Below are 16,005 nucleotides of genomic sequence, written 5' to 3'. Positions count from 1 at the left end.
CAGAGACGGAGTTAGGAAAAGGCACCTTGAAGGAAAGACAGGATTTTTAAAAAGATGTCTAGCTCTTTATAGCAGTTGTAAGTCGAAGTAAAATTGAGGGAAGGTACAGATTTCCCATCTAGTCCCCGCCCCCACTCATGCATAGCTTCCTTCGTTACCAACATCACTTACCAGAGCAGTGCATTGTTTCTTAAGAAGGAACCTATGTTGACGCATCATAATCACCCCACAGCCGTAGCTTAACTTAGGGCTCATTCTTGGTGTTGTATATCCTGTGAGTTTGGACAAATGCATAATGACATGTATCCGTTGTTATGAAACCATACAGAGTATTTTCACGGCTCTAAAAGTTCGCTGTGCTCGGCCTGTTCATCTCTCCATGCTACCCTCCCCCAAATCTTTTCACTGTCTCTACAGTTTCGTCTTTTCCAGAATGTTATATAGTTGGAATCATCCAGTCTGTAGCCTTTTCAGATTGGCTTCTTTCACTTAGTCATATGCATTTAAGATTCCTCCATGCTTTAACCACAGTTTACTTATCCATTCACCAGCTGAAGAACCATCTTGGTTGGTTCCAAGTTTGGGCTGCTCTAAATGCCAATGTGTAGGTTTTTGTGTGGGCAAAGTTTTAACTCTTTTGGGTAAAGACCAAGGAGCATGATTGCTGGGTTGTATGATAGAAAGATAAGATTTTAGATGATAGAGTTGACTTGTGAGTTAACCATGTATTAATCATTAATCAGAAAAGAGGAACATTGTCATTGGAGAATAGTGACTTGTATGGGTTAGCTAGCGTGGAGATTGGCAAACATTTTTCTGTGAAGGGCCAGATACTAAATATTTTAGTCTTTGAGGGCTACATGGTCTCTCTTGAAGCTCGAAGGGCCCCTGGACTCTACTGTTATAGAGTGAAAGCAGCCATTGACAATATGGGAATGAATGAGTGTGGCTGTATTCCAATAAAACTTTATTTATGGACCCTGAAATTTGAATATCATATAATTTCCAAATGTCACAGAATCGTTTTCTTCTTTTAATTGTGTCCCCACCATTTAAACATGGCAAAATGATTTTTAGCTCACGGACTGACAAAAACAGGAATCAGGCTGAACAAACAAAAACAGTTTTCCAGTGACAGAGCTAGAGTGATAACACCACACTTCTACATAAGAAGTAGCCTCTTTGTATAATCTAACTCCTTTTTAGGACATAACTAAAATCATTGAAGAGCAATCAAGTACAAATTATTGAAAAAGATAATTATTTATCACTTAAAGTTTTTACACTTTATTAATGAATCCTTTCATCATCTCGTTGCCTGACAAATCTTAACACAAACTTGCCCCTTTGATTTGCCTTGGTGTCTCTCTCTGTTTCAGGGAGGATTACAGTTCACCAAAGGTGACCTTCAGTGAAGTTAATTTTCAGTTAAGGTGGATTTAGGAGGCATAGACATGCAACAGAAAAGCCAACCCAGATATCATTTTCATTTGGCTTTAGAAAGTGTTTTTCTACTTACATGTGAGTATGGGTGTGTCTGGTGTTCTGGGAATTTACTTCAAACAAAGGAATGAAGCCACGCTGTGATTCTCTGACTCAGTTGGAGTTGGGAAACCATCCAATTTCTCTATCTTGCCTTCTGTCCTGCTCTTCCCTGCAGTCTTTTTTAGGCTGTGTTTAGATGTCTCATTTTCTCAGATCAATCCACTCACCCAAACAAAGCTACCTTTCCTGAAATGGTCCTCGCAGGGCAGAGGGTGTTACGTGTATCATGGTGTTCTTGTAAAAGTTCTTTCAGATGGAATGCTAACAAAGGGAGCTCAGCTTTCAAACAAGGAAGGAATCAAGCAGAGTAAGTGATAAAATACTCACTAAACGACCAAGTCAGACTCATTGTGGATAAACCATAGTGGAAATTGCCTTGACTCGTATGCACATGTCCTGTTTCCCTGGTATTCAGATTTTTTTGCAGAAGAGGCAACTCTGTGTCCATCACTTCCCTGACATTTACTGGTAATTGAAAAGATAGCTCCTTTAGAGGGTTCAGACTGTTCTGCCTGGTCCTGTGTAGCAGGTTGAAAATCAGTGCTCCCATCAGAATGTCAAATCCTTAATGATAGCTAGCAGGTTGGGGACACTAATTATCTTCTTAAGGTAGGTCTTGTATTTATTATTATCATCCTCATTTTACAGCTGAGGCAGCTGGGATGCAGACAGCGTACATAGCTCCCCATATCACAAATGTAGTGACAGCACTAACATTAAATATCCATCCATATCTTGCTTCCTCAAGGGTTCATGCTTTTAAAAATGGAAACAAAAACTAAAAACCCCAAAATGGCAACTATGGTCTGAACCCAGAAATGACCCCCTAAATTTGGAGGGCTGACCAAACTGGATGGGGCATCCTAGATCCCCTAGCTACCAATGCTCTTCGAAGTAAAGAAATATATGAATTCCTTGCCTACACAGTCTTCGTTTTGAGCTCTTCTGGGTACAGCTCCCCAGGTTCTGAAGAGCTTGGGATTGTTATTTCTTCAGTTTCTTGTGGCTGCCTTTCACATTCTTCTGGACCTTTCTCTTGACTCAACCATTTTAAAGCCACCTCTTCGCTTATTCAATTTCCTGACTTCTGGTCAACTAGCTTGATCACATGACCACTCACCATTTCATTTCATCTCTTAGGACCTATTGCTGGGGCAGAGTAACTATCAGACTGCATATCTTGGAATTGAACCACAGCCTGTGTTTTTTATTCATCATTTCTGTCCTAAGCTCTGATCCTTGGGGTTCAGGGAGGGAGGATCCTCCAGCCTCAATCTCTGCCTTCCATTTATCAGGGCTGGTTCAAAGATGCTAGGCTAGTTCTTTGGAACTGGGCTGCACAGGGTAACATTGAATAAAGGAATGAATGGATGCTTAGCTATTTCTAGCTGTCCTGTCTCAGTTTTCATTGGCATTGGATCTCAGCCCTCGCTTGCTAAGAGGTAGACAATGAGTTCTGGTAAAAAGGGTTTCTTTGCATTGGGTAGGAGTGTTTCCATAGGTCACCTCTCAACAACCCTGTTTATCAATATTTGTTGAATATATTTCTGGCCCAGGAAATCTTCCTTCTTTATATCCCTGACCTGGTGAAAACTTAGTCAGGGTATGCTTGAACGCCCTTCACGCTGTACCTCCTCCAGAGGCGGTGAGGTAACCTCTGTCTCAGCTGACCGGCTATCGCCTGCTTCATAAGATGCCAAGGGCTCCCTATGTAGATTCTCAGGTGGAACTGTAGGAACAAACCTGTGTCAATGGTTAACTCAGGTTCTTGGTGTCTGGAGTCTTTCTTCCCTTTATTATTAACTAAAGAACACTTTTACCATTGCTCAGCTGGGAGCACCCAGCTCATAGATCCTCTGCAGGGAGAGTGAATAAAGGTAAGCATTGCTCTTTTTTTTGTTATTATACAAAGTCATTCAGCCTGTGCTTTCTTTGTTCATGCTGGCCTCTGTTTAAGGGGCAGCAGTGTTCTGTGCTCAGCAATGTCAATGTCAATGTTGAGTTAAAGGCAATTAAGATAATTTAATTTCCTATGCAAGTGCTTTCATATTCCTTGAGTTCTTTTGAAACTTTGGTCAAAAGTATTCTCCAATTGGTCTTTACAGAGTTCATTAAACAGCTTTTACATGACACTATATATGTAGATATCTAAAAGTGACTTTATTGGATTCCATATTCAATACCAGACGGGGTATTCTATACTTTCTTTGGAAAGCAAATTATTGCATCCTGCGTAAGTGTATAGGCATTTATGGATATATCGCTTCAAGCATTGAAGTATGCTTTTCCACACCCCCTCAAAAAACTTCAGGAAAAATAGGTTAATTTTTTTTCCGAGAATTGTAAATAATGATATGAGAGGAAATAAAAACATCCATGGTTATAGACTTATTTTAAAATCCTCCTCTTTTTTCCAGTTGCCTGTGTGAGGCCATTTGTTTTCAAGTAAGCTGCCTCTTGAACTCACAGCTCTAAGATCAAGAGTGGCATGCTCTACCGACTGAACCAGCCAGGTGTCCAGTTCTAGACTTATTTTAACATAAATTGCAAGTAGAGAATTTCATTCTGTTGTGTTGACTTTAATTTCTCTAAAGCTTTTTTTCCCCTCGTGCATTGAAATCTTAGAAATTTTGTTCTTGGGTGTTTATTGAGACAAATGTGGACATGTTGATCTTTGCCCTCTGGAAACTATGAATTCTCTATTGTATATAATTGGATTGTCTCTTGGCAGTAGGTACAGGTGGAAACAAGAACTTTTCTACCAACCAGGTGGATTTTGATCAGGTGCATTAAGCTCTTAGATGAGCATATGAACTGAAAGGTCCGTAGGAAACTAGACCTGGATGGAATATTTCTGCTGAGCATTAATGTTACAGCTAGGCGAGTCAGAGCCTTGGGAAGAAAGACTAGATCAAAGTATCTTTGCCACTTTACTTTGGAAACCGTAGGCCAGCTGTCCTCTGTGTCAGATCTTAACCAGTAAAGTGACATGAAGGGCCTAAACTACAGCTGTTTTGTAGAATGCCATTTAAGGAGTTCTTGAAATGAAGCTAAAAAGAAGTTTAAGTGAACAGGGTCCAGAGTTCACGTCCATTCAAATTAGCAGAGGGAGAGAGAGAGAGAGAGACAGAGACAAAGACAGAGAAGGAGGAAGACACAGTGAGGAACTGGAGGTAACTGGTAGATGTAACTCCTGCTTACGATTATTTTTAGAACATGAGAGTTGTGGTAAATCCAAGACATTAGTCTCACTCAAAACAGGATCGTGACCACATTTGACATTGGAAAAAAAGACTTGAGTAGGATGCTATTTGAAATCATTTTCCTAAATAAGTATATTTTGACTTGCAAGAGAGCAAGAGTTTTCAAGGATATTGGAAAACTATGTTTCTTCCATTTTATATATATTAGTGGTGAGTTCAAGTGAGGGCTTGGATATCAGTTGAAAATTAAGAATTGGTAAAAAACATAGTTTTAGGGAAGATGATAGACACATAAAGGATATTTAGAGCAAATATTTGGTACCAAAACAACTCATATATTTAGATAAACCCTTTTTTCAAATTTATAAAACCCATTATCTGAACAAACTGTCCAGCTTTTCTCCCATTTGAATTTATCCTCAAGTATCCTATGTTACCTCCTTGTTCTAGGAACAGTAGCCTCGAACCTAACTTTAGGAATAAAATGTGCGTGCTTCCCATTACTACACAATACCATCCCTTTTCTGATCTGATGAATATTGAGAGTTAACAGGCTTGATATAAAGGGCAAAGAGGAAATGCCCCCAAAAGATCTCTCATGTGTAGTCCTTGTGCATGGATATGGCAGAGAACATGTAGGTCACCAATACCCTCTTCCTATGAACCTGTGAGTGATGTCTTGTCCATGGATATTGTTTTTAACATATCTGGGAGCCTATCATCATAGCTCTGTAGCTCAACATGACTGAAGCCTTAGCCCTCAAGAATCTGCCTTGATTCTGTTTACAGAGTAATGGCTAGCACTGCTCTTCTTTTCCAGGTATACGCAATTACTTACGTCGCATTGGTAAAAGCAGTTCTTCCAGCATGGAGAAAATTCTATTTTTTTTTCCACTAATAGATTTTTTGGATAATGGGAAAGAAATAAGTTAATTTTCTTAGGAAGACAATGACCTACATTTTGTTTGTGGAAAAGCTAACTCCAGAATTCTTTCTCTCTCTCTCTTTTTTCTTTTCTTTTTTAAATTTGTTTTGTTTTTACCATCATAGGCTCAGCTCCTTAACCCCTATAAAACACTGACATAGAGATAATGGGTCATCCTGTCGTTTCCCTAATTTAACTGGTACTGCACTTAACAAGAGACATTTTTCTCTGATTTATTCATTGATTGATTCTCTCAGCAAATATTTATTAAGTGACAAAATGTTCTAAAGCCCATGGTTTGCTTGGGAAATTGTTTAATGGGTGAAACCACTTTCTTTGGGAATTTAAGACTAGTGAAGGAGGAAAAGTAATTTGTCAATGCATAATATATCATGTACTCAACAAATATTTATTGACTGACTGCTCTGTGCCAGGCATTGGTTAGACATATATTGATGAAAAGGACATATTGATGAAAAGAAAAAGACAAAAATTCCTGCCTCTATGAATCTTACATTTTATAGTTGATGTTGGGGGAATATATCAAGAAGTAAAATTAAAAGCATGTTAGTGGTGATAAGCAGTACAGAGGAAAACATGATGGAGGAAGGAATTACTGGGGATGGGGGCTGGAAGAGTGAGAGTATTGTATTCGTTATCCATTGCTGTGTAACAAATTTCCCCAAAACTGTGTCTCAGAGCAACCATCATTTGTCATCTCCAGTTTCCTGGGTCAGGAATCCAGGCTGATCTGGGTCCACTGGATCACATGCTACAGTCAAAGTGTCCACTGGGACTAACCATCTCAAGCCTTGCATGGGGGAGGATTCTCTTCCAAGCTCAATCACATGGTACTTGGCAGGATTGGTTCCTTTGGGGCAGTTGGATGGGGGGGCCTCAGTACTCCACTAGTTGTTGGCAAGAGTCCTTCCTCAGTTCCTTGCCATGTGGGCCTCTCCATAAAATATCTCAAAACATGGCAGCTGGTTTCCATTAGAGCAAGCAGCAAGTAAACAAGACAGAGACAGAGTCTTTTTCAAACCTAATCCTGAAAGTGATGTCCCCTCAGTTTGGCCAAATTCTATTCATTAGAAGTGAGTCACTTATTCCAGCCGACACTCAAGGGGAGGGGATTTCACAAGAACATGAACACCAAGAAACAGGGATCTTAGAGAGCCATCTTCATAGCTGCCTATCACAGCTCTACATTTTGAAATAGGATTGTCAAAGGGAGCTTCCCATAGTAGGTGATATTTGATTGAAGACCTGGAGGTGGTAATGAAGTGAGCAATATGGATACATTGGAGAAGCAGTGTTCAGGTAGATGGAACAGCTAGTGCAAGGCTCTGAGAGTGCCTGGCATGTTTGAGAGATGGCAAGGGGGTCCATGTGGCTGAAACAAAGTTGCAATGGGAAGAGTAGTTGTAGATGAGGTCATGTGGATGTGCCAGATTTTTTTTCCAGAATGGAGAGAATTCTGCAAGAGAAATGTGTCAGAGATGGTTTTTTGAGAAGTTATAAAGGACCACGGGGAGGTATCAATTTGAATAGGTAGAAAGACAGTGAGAAAGAGCATTGTAGAGGGTGGGTAGGTGATGTGGATGAAGAAAATACAGAAGTGGGGATGAGGGTAAATAAAGACATGGCTCCTCTAGTTTGACCAATGGAATAATAGAAAGGCATCTTAGTATCAGTTATGCTGAGGTCAATCACCTGCTCACCAAACGAGACTTGTAAGGAGCACATGAATCTCATCACCATAGAAACCAGGCCTTCCTTGGTCCATGCCAGCTGTTGCCACCAGACAAGGGACTACAAAGCAAAACTAGTTTTCTTGGGCAGTAAACAGTATTAGAAGGCTTTCTAGAAGGCTTTCTCCAAATGCCTCTCCCCTGGCGAAGATGTGCTCTTCTCTAAGCTTTTAGCAAATAATGACCAGCAGGTCATCCATCAGTCTTAGCATCTTCAAATGGTCCTTTGGTTGGAAACCATGGGAATAAGGACTCTAAACAAACAGTCCTTCTGGGATGCATTTTGTCTTAGTCCACTAAGGCTTCTGTATCTAAAATACTACAGATTGGGTGGCTTAAACAACAAACACTTATTTCTTACAGTCCTGGAGGCTGGAAGTTCAACATCAAGTATATTTAGTGTTTGGTGAGACCCATTTTCTGGTTCACAGAGGACCATCTTCTCACTGGACCCTAACATGGCAGAAAAAGCAAGAGAGCTCTCTGGGGTCTCTTGTATAAGGGCACTAATCCCATTCATGAGGGATTCTTCACCCTTATGACCTGATCACCTCCCTCAAAGTCCCGCCTCCTAATACCATCCTATTAGGGATTAGGATTCGATGTATGAATTTTGGGAGGACACAAACATTTAGTCCATAGCATCTATTAGCATTGAAATAAACCCAGATAGGTTGCTTTTGGTTAAGGCTGCTAGGCCTGAGAGCTCAGCTTCAGGGGGAAGAAATGTCTTGTCTACACTCTGAAATGCAGCGCATTGAAGGATTCCGATGTAGAGACAGTTGCATCCTGCTTTCTCAGCTGGCTAGCCTCAGAGGACTTGGAGGAGAAATCTCATCATCATCCTTTAGGCCGTATGTACCCTGGACTTTGTGGTTATTAAAATGTAAGGAGTGAATGACTATTTTTTTATAGCTGCTCTTGCATGAAAAAGATGGGGTCAACTATTTTCCTCCAGGGTTTTCCACTCTGAAACCCAGAATTCAGAAGCAAAATGTACATAGCATTCTAAAGGGCTTTTCACTATTATAAAAAACTTATTCCAGCTACCTTGGCTCCACAGTCACTTTCTCTCAAAAGTAGACCTGAAACTGTCCACAGAAAGGAAATTTGGGAAAAGACAATCTGAATAAGAAACAGCCCCAAAGTAGATTTACTTGACAATTCCAAATAAATGTGATTTTCACGTTAAATACTAATTTTATTTTATTTACATGAATATAGTTGTAAAGACTTCAAATGGTTACATGGCTTCAGATTATATTCCATAAGATTTGTCTACAACCATACCACCCTGAACGTGCCCGATCTCGTCTGTTCTTTTAACTTAAAAGCAAACATTCAGCTATCTTTTCTTTTTTTCTTTTCTTTTCTTTTCTTTTCTTTTCTTTTCTTTTCTTTTCTTTTCTTTTCTTTTCTTTTCTTTTCTTTTCTTTTCTTTTCTTTCTTTTCTTTTAAGAAAAGAGTATGTTCGAGGAAACATGACCAAAATCATTTTTTATTATGGTGAATTTTAATTTTTCATTATATTCCATTTTAAAGTAGAACCATGTTCCCATGCAATCAATAATCTTTTATTCAAACTGGATACAAAGATAGCAAAAACTTGGTCCCTGCCCTCAGTCTGGAAGAAAAAAAAGGTCTGTACATAATTAAGGGCAATTCAGTGGCCAAGGACCATGATAAAGTAAGATAGGATTAGCACACCAACCCACTGAACTTTCTTCAGGAAAGCACTAGGGGGGATAACCTTCTTTGGGGCATGTGGGTGTTGTTCAGGGTGCCCTTTTAGAAATCAGAATGTTTAAATATTGAGATACTCTGTGTGTGTGTGTGTGTGTGTGTGTGTGTGTGTGTGTTTAAGATTAAATTATTTGAAAGAGAGAGAGCACACTCCTGTGTTTGGGGGAGGGGGGATGGAGGGTCAGAGGGAGAGAATTCTCAAGCAGAGCCCAACCTGGGGCTCAATCCCACTGAGATCACAACCTGAGCCAAAACCAAGAGTCAGACTCTCAACTGATTGAGCCACCCAGGCTCCCCTGAGATACTGTTTTTACTATGAACTCTTTTGCAAGATTTTTCGTTGCCTTACATTTCTCATCTTCTTTCCCTTCATTTGGTGACTGTATTAGTCAGGGTTCTCCAGAGAACCAGAACCGATAGGTTATATAGAGAAGGAGAGACAGAAAAAGATTTACTCTAAAGAATCAGTCATGTGATGGTCCGGGAAGGCAAGTCTGAAATCTATAGGTCAGGTGGCAGTTTAGAAATTAAGGTAAGAGTTGATATTGCAGTCCTTTTTTTTTTAAATTTATTTATTTTTAGAAAGAGACAGAAAACACAAATGGGGGAGGGGCAGAAGGAGAGGGAGAGCCAGAATCCTCAAGCAGACTCCCTGTTGAGTGCAGAGCCCTACACGGGGCTGGATCCCAGGACCCTGAGATCATGACCTGAGCTGAAATCAAAAGTCAGACACTTAACCGACCACCCAGGCACCCCGAAATCATAGTCTTAAGTCCAAAATTTGTTAGTTAGACTGGCAGGCAGGAAACTTAGGCAGAGTTTTTTATGTTGCAATCTTGAGGTAGAATTGCTTCTCCTTTGGGAAACTTCAAATTTGCTCTTAATACTTTCAACTGCTTGGACACCGGCCACACACATTTTGGATGATCATCTGCTTTGCTGAAAGTGGACACATTGTAAGTGTTAATCACATCTAACAAATATCTTCCCGAAAACATCCAGAATGATGATTGGCCAAACACCTGGACATCAGAGCCTAGCCACGCTGAAACAGAAAATTAACCATCACAGTGACACAGGGCATTTTCCCTCTGATTGTATTTGTCATACAGATATTATAAGTTTGAAGCTTCAGTTTCCATAAAAGAACCTAAGAACCATACTTTAGTAGCTATTACATTTTTAATTCCACAACATAGATACGCCTGAAAATGTGATCATTTGGGTAGAGACATAGCCATTAATTTAATACAGCATTTTCAGTGCTACAGCTTTTTACCATGCAATTTGGCCAAAGAGAAAGTAATTTCTCTTAATTAAGACAAAGAACGGGTTACTTTAAAAGACATCCGTGGTCCATCCTTCTAACGGCATTGTCTCCTCTTCCATTAAGCTCACATTCTACACCATATTTTTCAGCTATTATATATTCTCTCCTATATTTGCATGCAGTTTATTTTTCATGCGTAGGAGTCCTGCTTCCAAATGACTATGTTCATGGCAGTAACGATGTGCCAGGAACTATGAGAAGCCACAAGATAAACATGGTGTGCGTTTCAGAAGCATTAATTTAACTCCAGAATTTGGATTGAGACTAAGAGGAATTAAATAATTTAACTGATAAGCAGCTCAAAGAATTACTTTTGTAGTTTAGGTGTTTTGAGATATATATCCAGAATTCAAAATGAGCATAGATTTTAAAGAAAAATCCTAAGACCAGAATATATTGAGCTTCAGCCCAATCCTTTGTGTTATATTCTCAGACCCCTAAGATTTGGGGTAGGGATAAGGATAACATAATCATTTCTCTTGCTGGTTTTTTTTTTTCCAGGTTTTTCTTTTAATGGAAAATTTTGAGAAGTACTATTAAAGGATAATTTTTGTGAGACCAAATTCTTGGGTTAGGTTACTACTTGATTAGTTAGTTGGCTCTGCCCCAGAAAAATATCTACTCACCCACAAACTTGGCGAGTCTTTTCAAGACTATGTACTCTTCACATCTCATGTGAGACTTTTCCAAACAATGGGTAATTCAGGACATTCTGTCTCTACTTTGGGAAAATAATCCAAAGTAACCTCACAAAACAAGGCACCTCGCATAATGGCTGGACCACAAAAATTGTTCAGTAGATCTCTGATTCAGGCCTCCCCTAGACGGAAGCCAGCACGTTGGGTCTGTTGCTCAAGAGCAAAATAGCTCTCGCCAACTAGCACGTACCTGAAAGACACACTCAGCCATCTTTGATGAGCTCTTAGGTTATTAACTGACCTTCTAGCTTTCTGGTAATGTACTACTGAGTTCTATTTATAGATGGCACAGTAAAATCCTTCCCCGGACTTGCAACTAAAATTGAGAAGGTGCCAGGACATTAAAGAGTATGAGCCATACACCAGGATCGTCGCAGCAAAAAGCCTGTTCCAGTTGTGTGCTTAGCTTGCCTTTTGTTTGGGTCAGAATTGAGCCAACTTGTGGGTGGTTAGGTAACACTCAAGGAGAAAGTGGTGTGACTAATTTGAGCAAAGTTACACATATTTAAATTTAGGCTTTGTGGGAATAGAAAGTGGTTCCATTTCCTTATGACTAAAGTTTTATTTAGTTGTGTTCACTAACAATATTGTGCTGATGATAAGATTGCACCGTTTGCATCAGGAGTTGAAAAGCTAAAGAAACATTTGGAGAAATAAAACTAAGGAGAGCAAAATCGCAAACAAGCAGACCCGAACAAAACCCAACAGAAGCAAAATGTATCGTACTTTCCACTCATGGGAGTTAAGCGTGATGGAAACCAGGACAATGTTTCCATGCATTATATCGCTATAGGCAGATTATTTTGTGTGTGTTTCTTCTGCATGATTCCATCAAATCGTTCCTGTTCTTTGCTAGTGTAAACAGGGACACCATTTCTCCCTTCGGCATGGAATCTGGTTATGATCTGCTGTAGCAGCTTGTGAAACAGAAGCATCGGAGTACAGACTGAGCAGAACTAGGAGGTGAGTGGAAGTCCAGTGTTGTGTCCTGTAGACAGAGCTGTTCAGAGTCACCATGCTTCTTTTCGTGTGAAAAGTCAGGGACTATACTAATTATACACACACAAATACCATGGTAATCGCTATACCATTAGTACAGTATTGTGGACATGGTTGTTGTAGGCATCAAAATCATAGCATTTGGAAACCCCATTGCCATTCAATGGACAGAATGCTGTCATCTTTTACTCTTTGGTTTCTTGAACTGAACAAATGGCACCTCCATTCTTCTAAGTCAGTGAGTAATGGTCATCCTATTGGGCACTAGGTATATAAAGATAAATCTACCAGTTGCTTGCCATCGAGAAAATCAAAACCTAGCAAAGGAAGACACAGGCAGAAAAACCAGCTGTGCCTGGGGAATTCAGGGGAGCTGAAAGGAAGAAGAAATGTCTTCCTGATTTATAAAGAACCTGACATGTTTGGAAGAACATGAGAAGTTCTGAGTGGTTGGCACATAGAGTTTTCAGTGTGATGGTGAAGGCAGAGTGGAAATAAATGGAATAGAAAAAGTGGGTATGACCTACATAGTAAATGGCATGGGAAGGATATTTATGGCATCCACTCTTCTCCCCCAAATCACTCAGGACTATAGTCATAAGACTGAACTAGTTCCCCATTACTTGGGAAAGGAGGTTCTGGGAAAGGAGGTTCTGGGAAAGGAGGTTCTGGGAAAGGAGGAGGATTTAATAGGAGATGGGAAGAATGGAGAAGAGAGAGGACAAACCAATTGGTGATGCTTTCCTACTTTAGAGAGGATGCTGGTTTTGTTGCAAGGTAGGTTTTTTCAATAAGGAGCACTATCTCTGACCCGAAGAATTTGATAATTGCTTATCAGGGCTCTACCTTCTTCTGAAGTTGTCCATTTCTTGTGCTTTATTGTCCTACACTGCAGGGATGTTAACTTGGTACCACTCTGTTCATGGAGTAGGTGGTCTTCATGGTGGATTTAGGATGGAATTAGGAATTCACCCTACATACCAACGGATGAGTAGACAGAGGCATCATGGTGCAGCGGTGCCCTGAGGCTCAATATCAGAAGGCTTCAGTCTCACCATGATTACACATTTATTATTATTTGACAGTAACTAATTCTCTATCATCACTTTCCTCATCTTTAAAGTAAATATGAATTTTCCTAGTGGTTCTGCTTCTGTAATCAAACATTTATAATTGAGCCTATTAAGTGTGTGTGTGTGTGTGTGTGTGTGTGTGTGTGTGTGTGTGTGTGTGTTTATCTGGTGCTGGAGCCTGAAGCCACGAGGCAGGCAGTTGGAAAGATGGATGCATGTGGAGTGAAGGAAGACAACAGATAAGAACCAGGGAAAGTGAGCTGGAAGCCACCAGGATGACATGGAGCTCATACCCATCTCTCACAATGCTTGAGCCTCCAATTAGATAATAAAGGTGGCCAGCAGGAGAAGCTGGTACCTGCCATCATGTAACCAGGATCCATAGAAGCTGAAGGAAGGGAGCTACAGAAACTGTGGGGTGATCTCCCGTCCCGTGCCAATCACAGGAGATAGCAAATCAGTGACAACTTCTGTGAATGATCACAGTGCCTCATGCCCTTGCCAACCTTCTGACATAAAAAGAATATGGCCGTTGGTTCCCGTGCATCTTACAAATCTCATGCAAAATGTCTCCCAGGGGGTCCAGGCTAACCTGGAACTATGAAGGGAATGGAATTCTGGAACATGTAGTCCCAGTTTAGCTAAACTAGTACAATCCCAATCTACCACCCCTGACACTTGCCATTCAGAATATAAAACAAGTGATTGAGACATAGTTCCTACCTCTAAATAGCTATCCCTGAGGTAGAAGAGAGTCTTAATGCACTCTGGTATATGTTGTAATAGAACTGCTTTGTCTCTTTTACAAGCAAAAAGTGAGATTAATGCCCATGAATGAGCTTTGGAAGTGTAAAGGTTTAATGGCTTTTCAGAGTCTCACTTTGGCTGCGTGAACACTGGGAATGAATTCATTCTAGATATCTTAGTAAGTTTAGATCCCCTTGTCTTTGTCGTATTTCACTTAAGTAGTGTGGTGGTGCTGAATGGATAGCAACCAAATTTCTACACTAACCCAAATCCTTTCATTCGTGAGATTATACCTGTTCATTTAAGTCACCGACCATTTCCTCACAGAGACAATGTTCTGATTCAGCATAACTTATCCCTCTTTTAAGCTGAGAATATGGGACACATTAAACCGATAGCCAAGTTCCTTGACTATTAATTTTTAAAAAGCATTGAAAATGAGAAATAACCTCAAAATGTTATGCTCAATCTGTCCTGTGAAAACTCCTTTTTAGTCTGCACCATCTTGCATAGATTCTCTCTGCTATCTCTTTAGTACATTGTGTTTGACTCACCCTTTCAACTTAGCCCTCTGTCTCATTTTCTCTTCCTTCAATACTGTCTCGTTAGGCAGACTTTGAGTCTTTCAGAGACTTCACGTTTTCTCTGTATCTCAAGGATAGTGCCATAATGATGACGTGGCCTCATTGTTTCCACAACCCAAACGTTCTGTTACTGAAGTCATGAATAGAAGATATTTTTGCTCAGTCTTCTATGAATGATAGGAGACCACACGGAGAAACTCCTGAGATGTTTCCCCTACCAATAACAAAGGAACGTCTGTCACTTGACTGCAGAAATAATATTTTCAATTTACCGATTGATTTTTGTTTAAAAATGACATGCTGTGCGCCATGGTAAGTGCTTCACAGATATTAATCCTTCCATTTCCATGATGAACTTCATTTTTACAGATGAGGAAGCAGGCACAAGGAGGCCATGCAATGTTTCGAAGATCACACAGCTCATAAATGGCATAGCTGGTTTTGGACCAGGCAGTCTTCATCCCTAGTATCTGTGCCCTCTAAAGAACCTAAGTTTTCCATAAATTCATAGCTGTGTGTTGATTCAGAATGCTAAATGATATTGACACGTAATTTGGATTTTACACCCAGCATTCAAGAAACCTTTGTACACAACACCAAAGGAAAGCATGAGAAATGCTCAGGCACTGAAATGATAAAATAGAATCAAACCCTACCAATGGGACCCTGCTCTCTATTCTGTAATTATTGATTTCTTTGAAGTATTCTAGTTTGCATGCTAGGCATTAAATCGTTCTTTCTCTGTCAAGGCATTTAAAAAAATAAAAACAAGCCAACGAGAAACAGAAAAGAGGATATCTGTGCTCCAGTGAAGGTGCAGAACCCCAGCCACACCAATACAGGGCTTTGTCATCTTCATCAAAAGTGAATAAACACAAACAGAACTTTAACACCATGAATCAATAAGAATTTCACTCCATTGAGCAAGGATAACACACAGTCTAAGGAAAGCAGTATTTCATTGATGGGGGAAAATGCAATTATTCTTTATGGTCTTAATGACATATGAAAGTCTGTTGGCTTTAATACCAAATATTGAACTAAGATCAAATAAGCCATTTGTTTGAGGGAAAAGACAGAGATAAAAGTAGAGCCCAGTGGGTCTTGAGAGATTTCTCAGTTTAGAGTAAAAAGTTGCTCCTTCATTAATCTAATAGAAAATAGCCCTTTTTCTTACTACTAGTCAATATTAATTTTGCTAGAAATTACTGCTCTTGATATGCAGATATTTACAATGAGAATTTTCATGGAGAAGGAAGAAGCAGTCTCAGTTTTTACTCTTGTATTAAAATTACTCAGTGAAGAATAACAATGATGAAGTCATTTATCGAAGAGCAAATCCTGGGTTTCATTGTTTCGGCCACGTATTACAAATGAAGTCAAATGTATATTGTCAAGAAAGAGCAG

At 39.8% G+C, this 16,005-nt stretch overlaps 1 protein-coding gene across 10 annotated transcripts in view; it reads left to right on the top strand.

Annotated features, from left to right (window-relative positions):
• Positions 1 to 3,269: 3,269 nt before the first annotated feature.
• The window catches only part of KCNJ16 (potassium inwardly rectifying channel subfamily J member 16), a 52,626-nt gene continuing 39,890 nt past the window's right edge, over positions 3,270 to 16,005 (top strand). For 4 of the 10 annotated variants that reach the window (XM_045813874.2, XM_045813876.2, XM_045813878.2 and 1 more), the window contains exons 1-3: positions 3,270 to 3,422; positions 3,963 to 4,058; positions 12,052 to 12,158. The gene's annotated coding sequence lies outside the window, so the exon portion shown is untranslated. Of the gene's footprint in view, positions 3,423 to 3,962; positions 4,092 to 12,051; positions 12,159 to 16,005 lie in introns of all 10 variants that reach the window. The other 6 variants (XM_045813881.2, XM_045813884.2, XM_087854171.1 and 3 more) reach the window with 6 other exon arrangements.

Source organism: Ursus americanus, chromosome 23 (assembly GCF_024610735.1).
Source record: "Ursus americanus isolate L20-20 chromosome 23, mUrsAme1.1.p, whole genome shotgun sequence".
In the NCBI taxonomy this organism is placed as follows: domain Eukaryota; kingdom Metazoa; phylum Chordata; class Mammalia; order Carnivora; family Ursidae; genus Ursus; species Ursus americanus.
Note: the sequence above shows the minus strand (reverse complement) of the source record. Positions and strands in the feature narration are given on the sequence as shown.